At 37.3% G+C, this 13,761-nt stretch overlaps 1 long non-coding RNA gene across 1 annotated transcript; it reads left to right on the forward strand.

Annotated features, from left to right (window-relative positions):
• Positions 1-8,655: 8,655 nt before the first annotated feature.
• LOC135765260 (uncharacterized) lies at positions 8,656-11,407 on the forward strand. Its single transcript, XR_010540594.1, has 3 exons — positions 8,656-8,693; positions 9,423-9,536; positions 10,135-11,407. It is a non-coding gene; the product is annotated as an uncharacterized lncRNA (long non-coding RNA).
• The last annotated feature ends 2,354 nt before the right edge of the window (positions 11,408-13,761 follow it).

A 13,761-nucleotide genomic window follows, 5' to 3' on the forward strand; every position in this document is an offset into this window, starting at 1 on the left:
CCTTTGTAAAGGAAAAACGTTCAGATGGCTCTTTGGTTTGTGATGTGATACACCATAATGACACAGAGAGTTTCTTTGATGACCCCTGTGATTCCAGACTACTTAACATTGCCCGTGTTAAAGACCTCAGCAGAGCAAAGCGCCAACTGATCACAAGGGACAAGTTACACCGTAAAGTTGTCTGCCTGCCGCCCAAACGTGATGCAATCAACTCTGGGTATATTCTGTTTCCTATGCTACATGGAGTAGAACGAAGTTGAACTGTAAGTGTCCACTCCATAGATCAGGATTAGGATTTAAAACAGGTTGTCAACATTTACATAGTTTGGTCTGTTTTAGCGGCATACATGGTATTGCATTTATGTATGTATGTATGTATGTAGTAAATGCATGTAAAACAGATACATAATTTTATACTAGAATTGATACAGAAGTTTCTCCATCCAAATAGGAGCAAAACAGCTTAAATCAAAACAGCTGTTATAATATAACAGTCTATAATATAATAAGGTTAAATATTCATTCTTGAATACTTTGCAGCACTGCCTATGGGCATATAATGTTAATGTTTTCTTTTCCAATTATTTTATGCTCAAAGTACAGGAGAATGCTTAATTTACGAGCTGAAATATTATTTTTTTTACATTCTTTCTACATTGATTTAGTTCACAAATGTCACCTTTTCAGCCCTTTTTCAGTTCGCAAGTGTTTAACCACTGTCTTCACCCTCCTGCTTCAGCCTCCACCACTGTGCTGCCACCCACTCATCCTCCAGCTCTGTCCTGCCTCAGCCTCCAGTGCCAAGCTGCCTTCTGCCTCAGTCGGTAACATTGAAAAGTATAGATAAGCACAACAATGTAGTAGTACATTAGAGTTTTCATAATTGAACTTGCCTGGATCCAGATTAAAAATCTATATATTCCCTCACTGTAAAGGTTTTGTCATGTGGGTTCGGGCTGTTTGGAGGGAGAGAACTAAAGAAGAGGAAGGAGTCATCCCAAAGTCCTGGGTGCTTGATGATATGGTGTACTGGCCACCTGGCATCGACACATTGAAAGCAATGAAAGAGATGCGAAAGCCTGAGGAAAAGTGGAGGAAATTTCCTCTCATAAAGATAAAATTAACATCAAGTAAGTCAATGTACGTTGCTGTAATAAGACTTGCTTATAATCATTTATCATAATCATTTTATAACCATTATTGTTGATGCATGGTTTTCATTCATTCAAGTGGACAGGGATGAGTGCGAGTTATACAACTTCTCGACAGCGGCTGAGGGTAGTGGTGATGAGCTGGCCATATCTAAGCCCAAGAGGATTTTGAAAAAAAAAACATTTGATGACTTTGTTCAAGGTATGATAATGAAACAGTTGTGTAGCAGGTCCAAAATAGTTTGTGTTTAACACTGAGACTTCTAAGAAGGAAGCTTTTAGTACTGTAAGTGCGATTAAGGTGGCTGTTTCATATGTTACACAGATGATGAAGATGAAGCAATTGATGATACCCCATCGAATGAACAGTTAAGTTCTGAGGCAAATTCATCAGGACATGGTAAGTAGGCCAAGTTGGCCATATATGTTAAAGTGGTATTAAACTTTAGACATTTTAGCCTGTTATCACAAGTAATTTATTTTCATTTAGCATTTTACATGAGGAAAAAATTTTCACGATTTGGATTATAAGATTGATAGTGTGTTGAAGCCTAATTTTTGTAACGGTCTTTAATGGACTCAATTAACCAGAATGCACTGCGCGAAACCGAATCATTAGCTCAACCCACTAATGACCGATGCAGCCTTCAGGTTTGTTTGACTTCATGCAGCGCCGCAAGAACAGACAGCCGTATGACGTCAAGGTTCCACGAGAGCGATTTGAAACCAAACTCCTCCGAATGATTTTGCAAATCGCTCTCACGGTACTTTGACATCATAAGGCTGTCTATTCTTGCGGTGCAGCATGAAGTTGAACAAGCCTAATAACTTCTTTTACCGCTCAACCTGCTCTCAAATCAACTCTAGTCAACTTGAAGTTAGCCGGCAGACGAACCCAACCAAAGTGTAACTCCGCTTTTACCGTCTTTGAAGGGGAAATCACAAAAACCCTCTATAAAAGATGACTAGAACCTGTGCAGTATGTGGATGTAAGGACAACAAATTCAGGCCACAGTGGGGAGTTTTTACATCAATGCGACCCTCAGCTGACACATGAACTAACAGATTCCTCGAAAATGTGAATATGCAGCCAGTACTTTCGTAACTACTGTAAACATACTACATAGAAAGTTATTTTCATGTTGTTGTTATTATGAACTCGAGCAAAGCAAGCTAATGTTAGCTCATCATGTGCAGCTGTCAATAAAAGAACGTTATCATCTACTGTCAATTATCTCGCCTCAAGACCCGCCCCCATTTAGAACGTTCAGAATTATGTAGGCGTGCATTTTTCTTCCGGTGATTTGACTGTAGCAGTTAAAAGCTTTAATTTTTGATATGGAGTTAGAACATTTGATGGCATCACATTCAACTACATATATGTGATGAAATTTAGTGTTGGACCATAATGTTGTTTTAGGGTGGACTTCCGCTTTAAACTAAACATCAACATTTAAATGTACAGTTTACTGAGTAAAGTCAGTTGCTTAATATTCTCTCACTGTTTGCGATCAAACAGGCCCCTCCCTGCCACCGCCACCAAAGAAATCCAAGTCCAGCTCCGCTTCCAGTTCCAGTCATCAAGTGATTGGTCAAGAGCCATATATCCTAAACTTAAACATCAACATTTAAATGTACAGGTTTCTAAGTAAAGTCAGTTGCTTAATATTTGCTCACTGTTTGCGATCAAACAGGCCCCATGCTGCCACCGCCACCAAAGAAATTGAAGTCCAGCTCCGCTCCCAGTTCCAGCCAACAAGTGATTGGTCAAGAGCACACCAGGGAAACACCTCGCCATCGTTCCAGGTCCCCGAACATAGAAACACCTCACACACCCTCCCTGCCACCGCCACCAACAAAATCCAAGTCCAGCTCCACGCCCAGTTCCAGCCATCAAGTGATTGGTCAAGAGCACATCAGGGAAACACCTCGCCATCGTTCCAGGTCCCTGAACATGGAAACACCTCACACACCACACAATCGTTCCAGGTCCAGGAGTCTGAAAAGACCACACAATCTTTCCAGGTCCAGCACCCTGGAAAGACCACATAATCGTTCCAGGTCCAGCACCCTGGAAAGACCACGTAATCGTTCCAGGTCCAGCACCCTGGAAAGACCACGTAATCGTTCCAGGTCCAGCACCCTGGAAAGACCACGTAATCGTTCCAGGTCCAGCACCCTGGAAAGACCACACAATCGTTCCAGGTCCAGCACCCTGGAAAGACCACACAATCGTTCCAGGTCCAGTACCCTCGAAAGACCGCACAATCATTCCAGGTCCAGCACCCCCGAAAGACCACTCAATCATTCCAGGTCCAGCACCCTGGAAAGACCACACAATCATTTCAGGACCCGAGAAAGACCATACAATCGATCAAGGTCCAGGATCATGGAAACGCCAAGACAGGAGAGAGACCACAGATCTTACCATAGAGAAGATGTCTTCCCAATGGCAGAGAAAAGTAAGTGTGTTCTGAACAAAAATAGCTGCTGCATTGAAAATTATTGTACAGAATATGATGTGATATTGTTCTCTTTGGTCTGACATTCAGAGTTCCAAAAGCGGGTGCTGTACTTGCTAGCTGACATGAGAGCAAAGCTCTCTGAAGTTGGCCGTTTTTATGAGCCTCCGCATTCCCAGTTCCACTTAGAATTGATCGACTCTGTAGACCAGCTTCAACAGCTTAACAGAGAGCTAACCAGCGAGGAAAAACGAAAACTCATGGTAGGTTACTACTAAAAAGGAAAACACACCTTTGCCAACAGATATATAATATCTTATTCACATATTATTGTACATCATATACATTTCTGCATAATCGCTAAATTCTTTCTTCAGACAGCTCAGATGTCAAAAATTGGTGGAGCTACTCTGCGGGAAAATGTCAACAATGTGATGAAAAGGTCAGTCTCTAAAGTTGGTGCTGTTAATATCTTAAAATGTATGGACTCTTTTTTTCCCCTTAAATGAGTACGCCAACATTTTGTGAAATTAGCTTATTCACAGTCAGAGTAAAAGCTAGATACGATGAGACACTCTTCTCTTGTCTGCGTGTTCCACATACTTTCTTTCTCTCTCAATGAGTTAAAAAACCTAGATATCTTAACCTAAATTGCTGCAAAGGGCGAGTGATAAAGTTAGCGTGGATATCTTATCCTAAACTGCTGCAAAAAAAACTATAAAATTAAAGTATTGTTGCACAAAAAAAGACTGCACGTCCTCTTGTAAGCACTCCATAATAAAGCTACTGCATGCATTTCACATTCAATGAAGTGCGGGCTGTTTTATTATCGCTTTTTTATAATACACTCACACATTTGGGAAGAAACACGACAAAAAGCTGCAGGTGTAAAGTGTGTGTCTAGGTAGGACAACAGATATAGAGCAACTTCAAACTATAGCGGTCAAATATTAACCTGATTTTTATATAGAAATAGAAGAATTAAAGGTATAGCGGAAGATTTTCCCGAATTTTTGAAAAGAACCGCCCCTTCCACTTTAATACAAATGCACATGCGCAACACTACCTGCTCCAGAGAGGGAACGCCTATTAAACGCGTGCACGAGAGAGAGAGAGAGCATGCAGGAGCCTAGTTCTTCTCTTCGCTCTGTTTACAAGTTGCTGTTGGCATGTTTACCGTGTGTGTGCGGTTTGTGACTTGTGCCAGGGGTAGCATTGCTAATCATAGCTTAGATCAACTTTTACTAGGAGTGATTTTAAATAGATTTCTCCAAAAAGCATGACAAACTTTACCTGTCGGGTAGAAAATTTGCATGGGAAGCCCAACCTGTGCTTTTAGAGCACGCCAGCGTGTAAAATAGTCTCCCAAAAACCCTGGTCTTGTTTCTTTTTTCAGAGGCCTTTCTCTTCTTGTCATACAATTCGTAGACACTTTTCTCTTGCAACCCTCAGACATTTTGAAAAAACATGGTGAGAATGTGAGCTTCAATGAATGACTGAAGCCGTAGGCCACCACACATATACACCTAAATGTGCGCATGTGCAGAAAGTAAACCTAGAGATGAGCACGTACGATGGCCTTACGTCAACATATTACCAGAATGATTGACAACTGGGATGACCAATAGTCTAGACCAGGGGTGGCGAACGTCGGTCCTGGAGAGCCGCAGTCCTGCAGAGTTTAGCTCCAGCTCTAATCAAACACACCTGAACAGGTAATCAAGGTCTAAAGAGTTACTAGAAACCTTCAGACAGGTGAGGTTTAATCAGGGTTGGAGCTAAAAACTGCAGGGCTGCGGCTCTCCAGGACCGACGTTCGCCACCCCTGGTCTAGATGATCCACCCGGAATAAGAAAATCTTCCTCTATACCTTTAAATGAGAAAAGAATATAATACCTAGAGTAAGGCACTATCTTTGTAAAACTGCTTTAAAACAACATGAGTTATGTACTGTAGCTTTTGAGATTTTGTCTTTTTACAAGTTCCCCCAAAAGCTAATACATGAATGGCAAAATCACAACTGTTACAACACTGCTTATTCAATGTACAATAAACAAATAATAATATTAGTAAATTCTGAACAAAAATGTAATTCAAAATGGTCTTGTACCGTGATCCATACAGTACCGTGGCCCTGTATCGGGATACGTATTGTATCAGAAAACTGTTGGGGATACACAGCCCTACTGTACAGCATGTATAACTTTGTTTATTCCCATTTTTATTTACAGAGTGCTCACAAATAGCCTCATGTCCATTATGAACATGGATGGGACTGGTAACAAGCTGGCATTCAGAAGAATGGAACTTTATAGAGTCATGATAGGTAATTATATTTTCTATTTATGCACATACATCACCTATAGCTCTATTCTCTACATGATTTTTATTTTGATCAGTATGTGCAAGATAAATGGCGATTGCTGTTAACATTTTTCAGATGCAATCCAGAAGTCACAACCCGGCATCACCGAAGCTTTCATTGGAAGACTGATGGCCAACCATTTGCGGGCTGCGCCAGACAGAAGAGGGGGCACTGGGCGCGGGAAGGTAGGACCTACTGCAAACAACAATGTAGATTTAATCCCAATCCCATTTCTCTGTTTTTACCCTTCTCCTGTGTTTTACCCCTACACCATGTCATTCAAAACAGAGTGGCAAAACATAGGGGTAAAATATTCCCCATGGAAATGAGATACCACTAGCCTACAGGGAAGAGCCCAGACGTATGTGATGTTTTGAAATCGCTGCTCTCTGGCATTGAAAGAATGTTCAAACTCTACAATTCAGTAAAAAATGTGAACTGATTACTAGCAGTGAAATGTGATCCTGACATATGACACTATTAACAGATGAAGCGTTCCCACGGGTCCTTGAAAGTTTGTGAATCTGGGGTGAAATTCAAGGCCCTGGGAAGTTTTTGAAAATATACATGTACAGGTCATTGAAACAGCTTGAATTTATGTTATGTAAGAAGTTTTCTGGAAAAAATCCATATTATTCATTGTGTAGTGTAGGATAACAAAATAAAAATTCTAGACTTTTAAGCACACGTGCTAAACTGTTAGTTTTAAATGCTTATATCTTCTGTATGTGAATGTTGATTCATACAGGGTGTCTGCGGGGTAGTAAAAGGTAGTAAAAAGAATTTACCAAAATTAAGGCCTTTAAAAGGTAGTAAAAGAGAACAAATGCAATTTGACTCTGTAGTATTTTTTGCTTAATATATGTGTCTCCATGTTTTAACTTCATCTAGCATAGTTTACAAATATATACGGTGCTAACAGGACCTCGGAGTTGAAGTTTACCTGATAAGGATCACTGTGCCGTACACGGCACACCCCCTCCCTTGCACGTGAGGCTGCATAAACAACCTTGTAACTTTAAAGTATTAAAACTTCAAAATATACGGTCATGCGGCACATCGTTTGAAATCTCTCACATCGTTTGAAAGACTCTCGAGATTCCATTATGCGCACACACAAAGCATAATATGATTTATAGCAGTCATAAAGTTGTTATCTAGTTATTGCGGCGGCGACTTTGGATACGTACTTACCTTCAAAATGTTTTCTTTTATCCGCTTCGGTGAAATTGTCCAAAACAAATTGTTCATAAATCCCCAAAAGTACAAGGAAATAGAATATCCAAGCCCTTTAATACAAAACTTTGTTCGCCTCACAATCTTGACGTTTCTGACCAAATTACGATATAAATACTGTAAACAATTAGTTCACTATCGGACATTCGTTCTAATCTTTTCACTTTTCATTCCCGATTTATAATACGGTAAAATATTTGGATGTCACGTTTATTATGCAACGTCTGAGGAACAAATACGCCCCCGTGTGGAATTTCAGCTGTTCCATAGGCTACGCAGTCTATGCAGATTGAGCGCACACACTTAACTCATAGTATTTTATCATTCGAGGTTACGTGCCCACGTCACGTTGCTGTGCGGGTGGTCAGTCACAAAAGCTTAACATTTGTACACACCGCAGCTTTAAATTTAAATTTTAAAAGTGATTTTAAGCTGTTGAAATACAAACAACAGTGCTATATGCGCTCGCTGTTTTCATTTGACAGGAGCATTCAAGCCACGCATCCGCTTCTCATTGAGCTTGTGAGTATTTTTGCTGCTCTATTAGCCTTAAATAAACACACACGTCAAAATTCCCGGCCTTTGCAAGTATCCTCATAAACACGACAATTTAGGTCTTAAGAGAAAGTAGAACATATAAATAGGAAAATGTTGCCGTTATTTTGTCACTTATTAGGAGCAGTATGCTAGCTGGAGCCATTTACTTCCAGTCTTTGTGCCAAGCTAGGCTAGCGGTGGGTGCGTCAGACAGGGTTATGGGACGCACGGAGATGAAAAGGGTACACTGTAAACCCTGATGCTTAAAGGGATACTTCACCGATTTAGCATTCAGCTTTGTATCTGTAGAAACCCGGCAGTATTACTGAATGACCATGTTTCCCTCCCTCATTTCCCCCTGAGAGGAGAGATATCTGCATTTTGGTTCTGCAAAAAAGTCCTCCGATGATGTAATATGACGATTTTTGCATCATCGGAGGACTTTTTTGCAGAACCAAAATGCAGATATCTCTCCTCTCAGGGGGAAATGATGGAGGGAAACATGGTCATTCAGTAATACTGCCGGGTTTCTACAGATACAAAGCTGAATGCTAAATCGGTGAAGTATCCCTTTAAAGTAATTAATTGTATTTAGTAGTGTTAACTTAAATTTTTACAATAACTTCAAATTAATTGACCTTGATAAGTATTTAGAACTTTGTGGTATTTATGAGTTTGTACAAATCACAATTCTTAAAGTTAGATGAGTGTAAATTGTTGCTTTAATTTACACAAACTGTCTCCTTAAATTACATCAACTTAAAAAATAATAGAATAGAAGTTTTGTATCTGATCATCCGTTTACGCACGACAAGCTGCTGCATTTGATGTCATCCGTTTACGCACGACAAGCTGCTGCATCTGATGTCATCCGTTTACGCATGACAAGCTGCCTGTGAGGAGCATTCAAGATGGCGGATCGGTCTCGTTTCATGCGGTGCTGTAAGTATCATCTTTCAGTTCAATTACTTCACTGTAAACATAATTATGTTTAGTTTTGTGTATATAATTTTAATGTTCATAGTGTAGGGTGACGTAGAGTCAAGACTAAGTTTTTAAATGTGTTGCAGGAGAGAAAACATTTCGAGCTCCATGTTGCTAGCTAAGTTAACGTTAATGTTTAGGTAGATAGAGACCCAGATTAATGCATTTGTCAGACATAACCTTTAATTCGAACAGACTACTTAAACAACATAAATTATTTGTTTTTTAAACTGTACATATAGTTACAAACCATACGTTAACGTAATTCCGATATTCAGTGCCACGCGCTGAAAGTTGTTGGCCAATAAGATAAGCTTTTAGTTCAGTGTCCGGAGCTGCTACAGATGAACACAGATGGTTCATAAAATAAATGTATGTAGAACTTCATCTTTTATTCGGTATGTATTTATTTTTATAGTTTTTGATTTAACTACGTTATGACCAGCAAGGATTGTGTTTTGTAACGTGTTAGTTTTGCAAGTTCATGTACAAAATTTCATACATCATATGTTAATGTTTAATAATATAATGAGGACTTTATTGTGCTTTCTGTAGGCATTGCATAATGTTTAGATAGGAGCATCATTTTGCACTACATGTGTCAGTCAGTGTATTCTTTATTCTAAGATTCTGCTTGCTATTACTGTTTAAGAATAAACTGTAACAGTGTAAATTCTTGATTTTTAGATAAGACGATGGACTGGAAGTGCAGGGTGTGCAGAATATTCTCATTCCCAAGTCCACCTCCTCAGACACTACAGAGTGAAACAAAGACACTGCTCTAAAAAAATCCACTACCTTGTATGTATCCTAAATATGATGTTTAACACATTAAGTGCATTCAAATCTCACAGATGTAAATACCATTTAACAGATAGAAACAGTTAATTATTTGCCTAACTTTCCTAAATGGGAGGATAAAGTATCACTTGAAACAGTACGAGGAAGAATTGCTCTAAAGGTGTAGAAGAGGAAAATCAACTGTAAGAACTGTCTCATCTGCAAGAAAAATGTTGCTCCAAAATGAACACCAGCCCATCAGTGAAAGTGTTTCTGGATCTCTGGCCTTTACTGCGTTTAACATCAGAGGTGTATATATATATATATATATATATATATATATATATATATATATATAAATTTACTCTAGTTTAATTAAAATGTACTTAAGTTATACTGCATCTCTTGCTAAATATATCATGTGATGTGGGTTAGTTTTACAATATCCTATTTTGTTTTTTCTCTGCTGTTTGCAGAGTTCCAACAAATCAGAACTTGTCCCGCAAATTTTACGCACAACTGGACCACCACCTACCTCTTTTGATGACACTTTTTAAATGTTTGCCAAATAATAAATACCCTGTCCTTAACATTGTTTTTTTCCTCTTTTATTTTTTAGCTTAATGGTTCTGAAGTTCAGATTGAGGATGCTCCAGTGGCCCTACCTACTGTTGTCCATGACAACACTACTGCTCCAATGCATTACGACAAAGCAAATATGTCAGTTGTTCTGGACAAATCAAGGTTGGCCTGCCAACCTTAAAGAGAGGGTTGATGTAAAGCGTAATTCTCACTACAGTAGCACACACTAACAATGTTACTCTGCTTAAAGCTCCCATTCTTTCTGTGTTTTTGAAGCTTTGATTGTGTTTATAGTGGGCAATATAACATGTGTTCATGTTTAACATGTAAAAAAAATGCGGTATTTTTCACACAATTGACTTATCTGTATAGCGTTGTTTTCACTGTCCTCAAAACAGGCTGATGTCTTCTTTGTTCTATGAAGTCCCTCCTTCAGAAATATGTATTGAGTTCTGATTGTGTAGTTTGTTTAGTGTGTTCTGATTCGATAGCAGCTTAGCTTAGCAGAGCCGTTTGAGCCAAAGCTGGTGACTGACGTATTCATGTGGGTGGAGTTTAGTCAAAAAACTGTTTTACTGACGTCATTAAAGCAGGAAGTAGAGGGCTGTAGTTCAAACCGGCCGTTCATTGTAGGCTTTGAAAGAGGAATTCTATTAAAGAAGATATATCGCCTGGCAGTGAACTTTGAGCTTTATCATTTTACAGGTATTATTTATGCTATTATAGCAACATTACGCACTAACTAGGGTTTCAAAAATGGGATCAGGAAGAACGTGACCTTTAATAATTTGTTACATAGGCTGCTTTTTATTTTTTGCAAACCTGATATTTTTGCCATGCAGTTGTTAAAGTAATTGAAATACCTCAAATCTTTTTGTTTTGCTGTACATTGTTGTTTTTTAGGCTTTCCTTGTTCATTCAACAGTACATTACTCATTGAAGATCTTAAAACTTGTGGTCTTTTTAAGGTTACTTTACTGATGTTATTTTGATTTGTTTGTTAAATCAGTGTAAACTCAGAAGACACAAGTTATTGCTTAAAAACACATGTTCTTATTGGCTTCTAGGCATGTCTTGTTCATTCCAGAATGTATTGAACATTGTAAAACAGTTTCTTGAATTTTGCCCCTCTTTAAAGGGTTTCTGTACTGACGTAGAGTCAGTTTGCTAGTTTGCACCCTTTAAAAGCATTACTGTACTTATGTAGAATCTAAACAGACTTTACTTTTTTAGATTGTATCACATTTGTAATTTTAGTGAAGATATGTTTATATAAACTGTATTATGTTTTAATGTACTGTAAATGTAAAGCTGACTATTCATTGTTCAAAATAAATGTCTAAAATTGTATTACATTTGTTGTGTGTTAGTTTGAAATAATACATTTTGAATAGAGTATTTATGTTTTTAATTTTACTTGATATAGTAAATAACTTTGATTTGTAAGAACTCAAAATTAAAATGTTTATTAACTTAAATATTATATGTTAACTGTTATCAAAATAAATGTGTTAAGATAACTTAATTCGTTCAGTTAGGAGCAATTGTTATATATGAGTACTGCATACTTAAAATTGGGAAAATCATTACTCAAAATTTTTTTTTCAGTTTTCCCAATTTATTCGGGTTTACAGTGTATGTATGGACTTATCTAAGTCTGGGGGAAACGGTGAATAAGCTAAAATCCCAAAAAGTTGGTGTGTTCCTTTAGTAGTGTCATATGTCAGGATCTCATTTCACTGCTAGTAATTAAGTTTACATTTTGTTCTGAATTGTAGAATGTGAACATTCATTCAAAGCCAGAGTGCAGTTATTTTAAAACATCACATTCGTCCGGGCTCTTCCTATGTAGGCTAGTGGTGTCTCATTTCCATGGGGAATATTTTTACCCCTATGTCTTGCCACTGTTTTGAAGGACATGGTGTGAACCGAAGGGGAAGGGTAAAAACAGAAAAAAACATAAAAACCTAAGTTAAACCATGGTTTTGCTGATAGTAATCCACTATCAATACACTTTTGCCACAATAAATTGTTAATTTTCATAAGGGGTAGCCTACTACTGATTGGTACTAAGCGTTAGTTATGTTAATGGACAGGGCCTGTTTTAATTTTTGCTTTCTTGTTCCCTTTTACAGGCAACTGAGAGCTCTGGAAGTGTGAATCCATAGCGCCCCCACTGTATTACACTGCGCAATAAAATAAAATAAAATAAAATAAAAACATATGAGATCTCAAAGTATGTGTATGTTGTCAGTCATTGTACATTTAGGTTGAAATTGAGTGATGCTTGACATTGAAAAAATTAAATATGTCAATAAATTTTGATGTAAATTTGACATCAAAGTTTGATGTCACATTTATGTTAAATTGATGTTGAAACTTGATATTGAATGATATCAAAATAGCATTAAAATGACATCAACATCATAACATCCTGATGTCAAAAAGATGTAGAATTGACATCAAAATGACATCAGCAGAGGTCAAAATCTTGACATCAAATTGACATTGACACTTTGACGTCAAAATGACTTTCATTTTTGACCTATTCTGTGACGTAATTTTGACGTCAATGTTTGATGTCATATTGATGTTAAATTGACATCAAATGCCCGCTGGGTGTGGCATTTATAGGGTTGCCAACTGTCACTATGAAATACAGCAGCAGTGCGAGTATGTTTTTTTGTGAATAAACAGTGTTAACACTTAATTACTACATATGATATAGCTTTATTAATAGTTTGTTAATTTACAGCTTTACTTTTAACACAGTTCTTTAATTGAACCATTATCTTTAATATCTGCCTAAAACAAAACACTTGTGACTCCTGCATTAAGGGTTAAAAACGTTATCCCGTCATGTTAATCTACTTGTTGTGACAAACTAAAAAAATGTATTCTGTAAGATTTAGTTTGCAGGGCATTTCAGATTAAGGTGAAACAGCTAAATAACTCCCTATATAAAAAGAAATATGAATATCACCACCTTTAATGAATCTTAATTATTTATTAATTGTAAATCTTATTAATTTTGGCATTTACATTTTTTTAAATCAAGGTTGAAACTGTTAACATTAGTTAATGCACCATACTGCATTACTTTAATCATCTAACTAACATCAATTACTTTAATGACATAAACATGAATTAATAAATGCTTGTATACTCTATATAACATGAACAAACTATGGAAAATATAATGCATTTAAAAATGTGAACAAATACAACTTTTTCATATCATATTATTCAGTACACATAAACGAATAATCCAGGGTCTGTTCTGTTCACACAACAGCTTACAGTCACAGCTCTAATAAAGTAACGTTATGTATGAATATAAACCCTGAACGAGCAACTCAAATAAAACTTGTGTACAATTCGCACAGGATGCCAGTAATCATAGTGACAGTTGTACATTGAATGATTGTACCCTTTATCAACAAATTATTATTTAACAATAGAGGCAGAGCTGAGGTGCTATTTTATGCGCATTGTTATGCACTTAAAACAACGCATTGTGCGCAACGTGCGTATATTACACAAGAACAAAATTCAAGCTCACGGATAAACAGTCAGTGATGAAATAAGGATAATAAACAATAATGTATATATCCTAGTAAATTGATTTAGTCAAGAGCAGTGAGATTAATTGTTTGATTAACAT

The sequence above is a fragment of the Paramisgurnus dabryanus genome, chromosome 6 (assembly GCF_030506205.2).
Source record: "Paramisgurnus dabryanus chromosome 6, PD_genome_1.1, whole genome shotgun sequence".
NCBI classification, from domain to species: Eukaryota; Metazoa; Chordata; class Actinopteri; order Cypriniformes; family Cobitidae; genus Paramisgurnus; species Paramisgurnus dabryanus.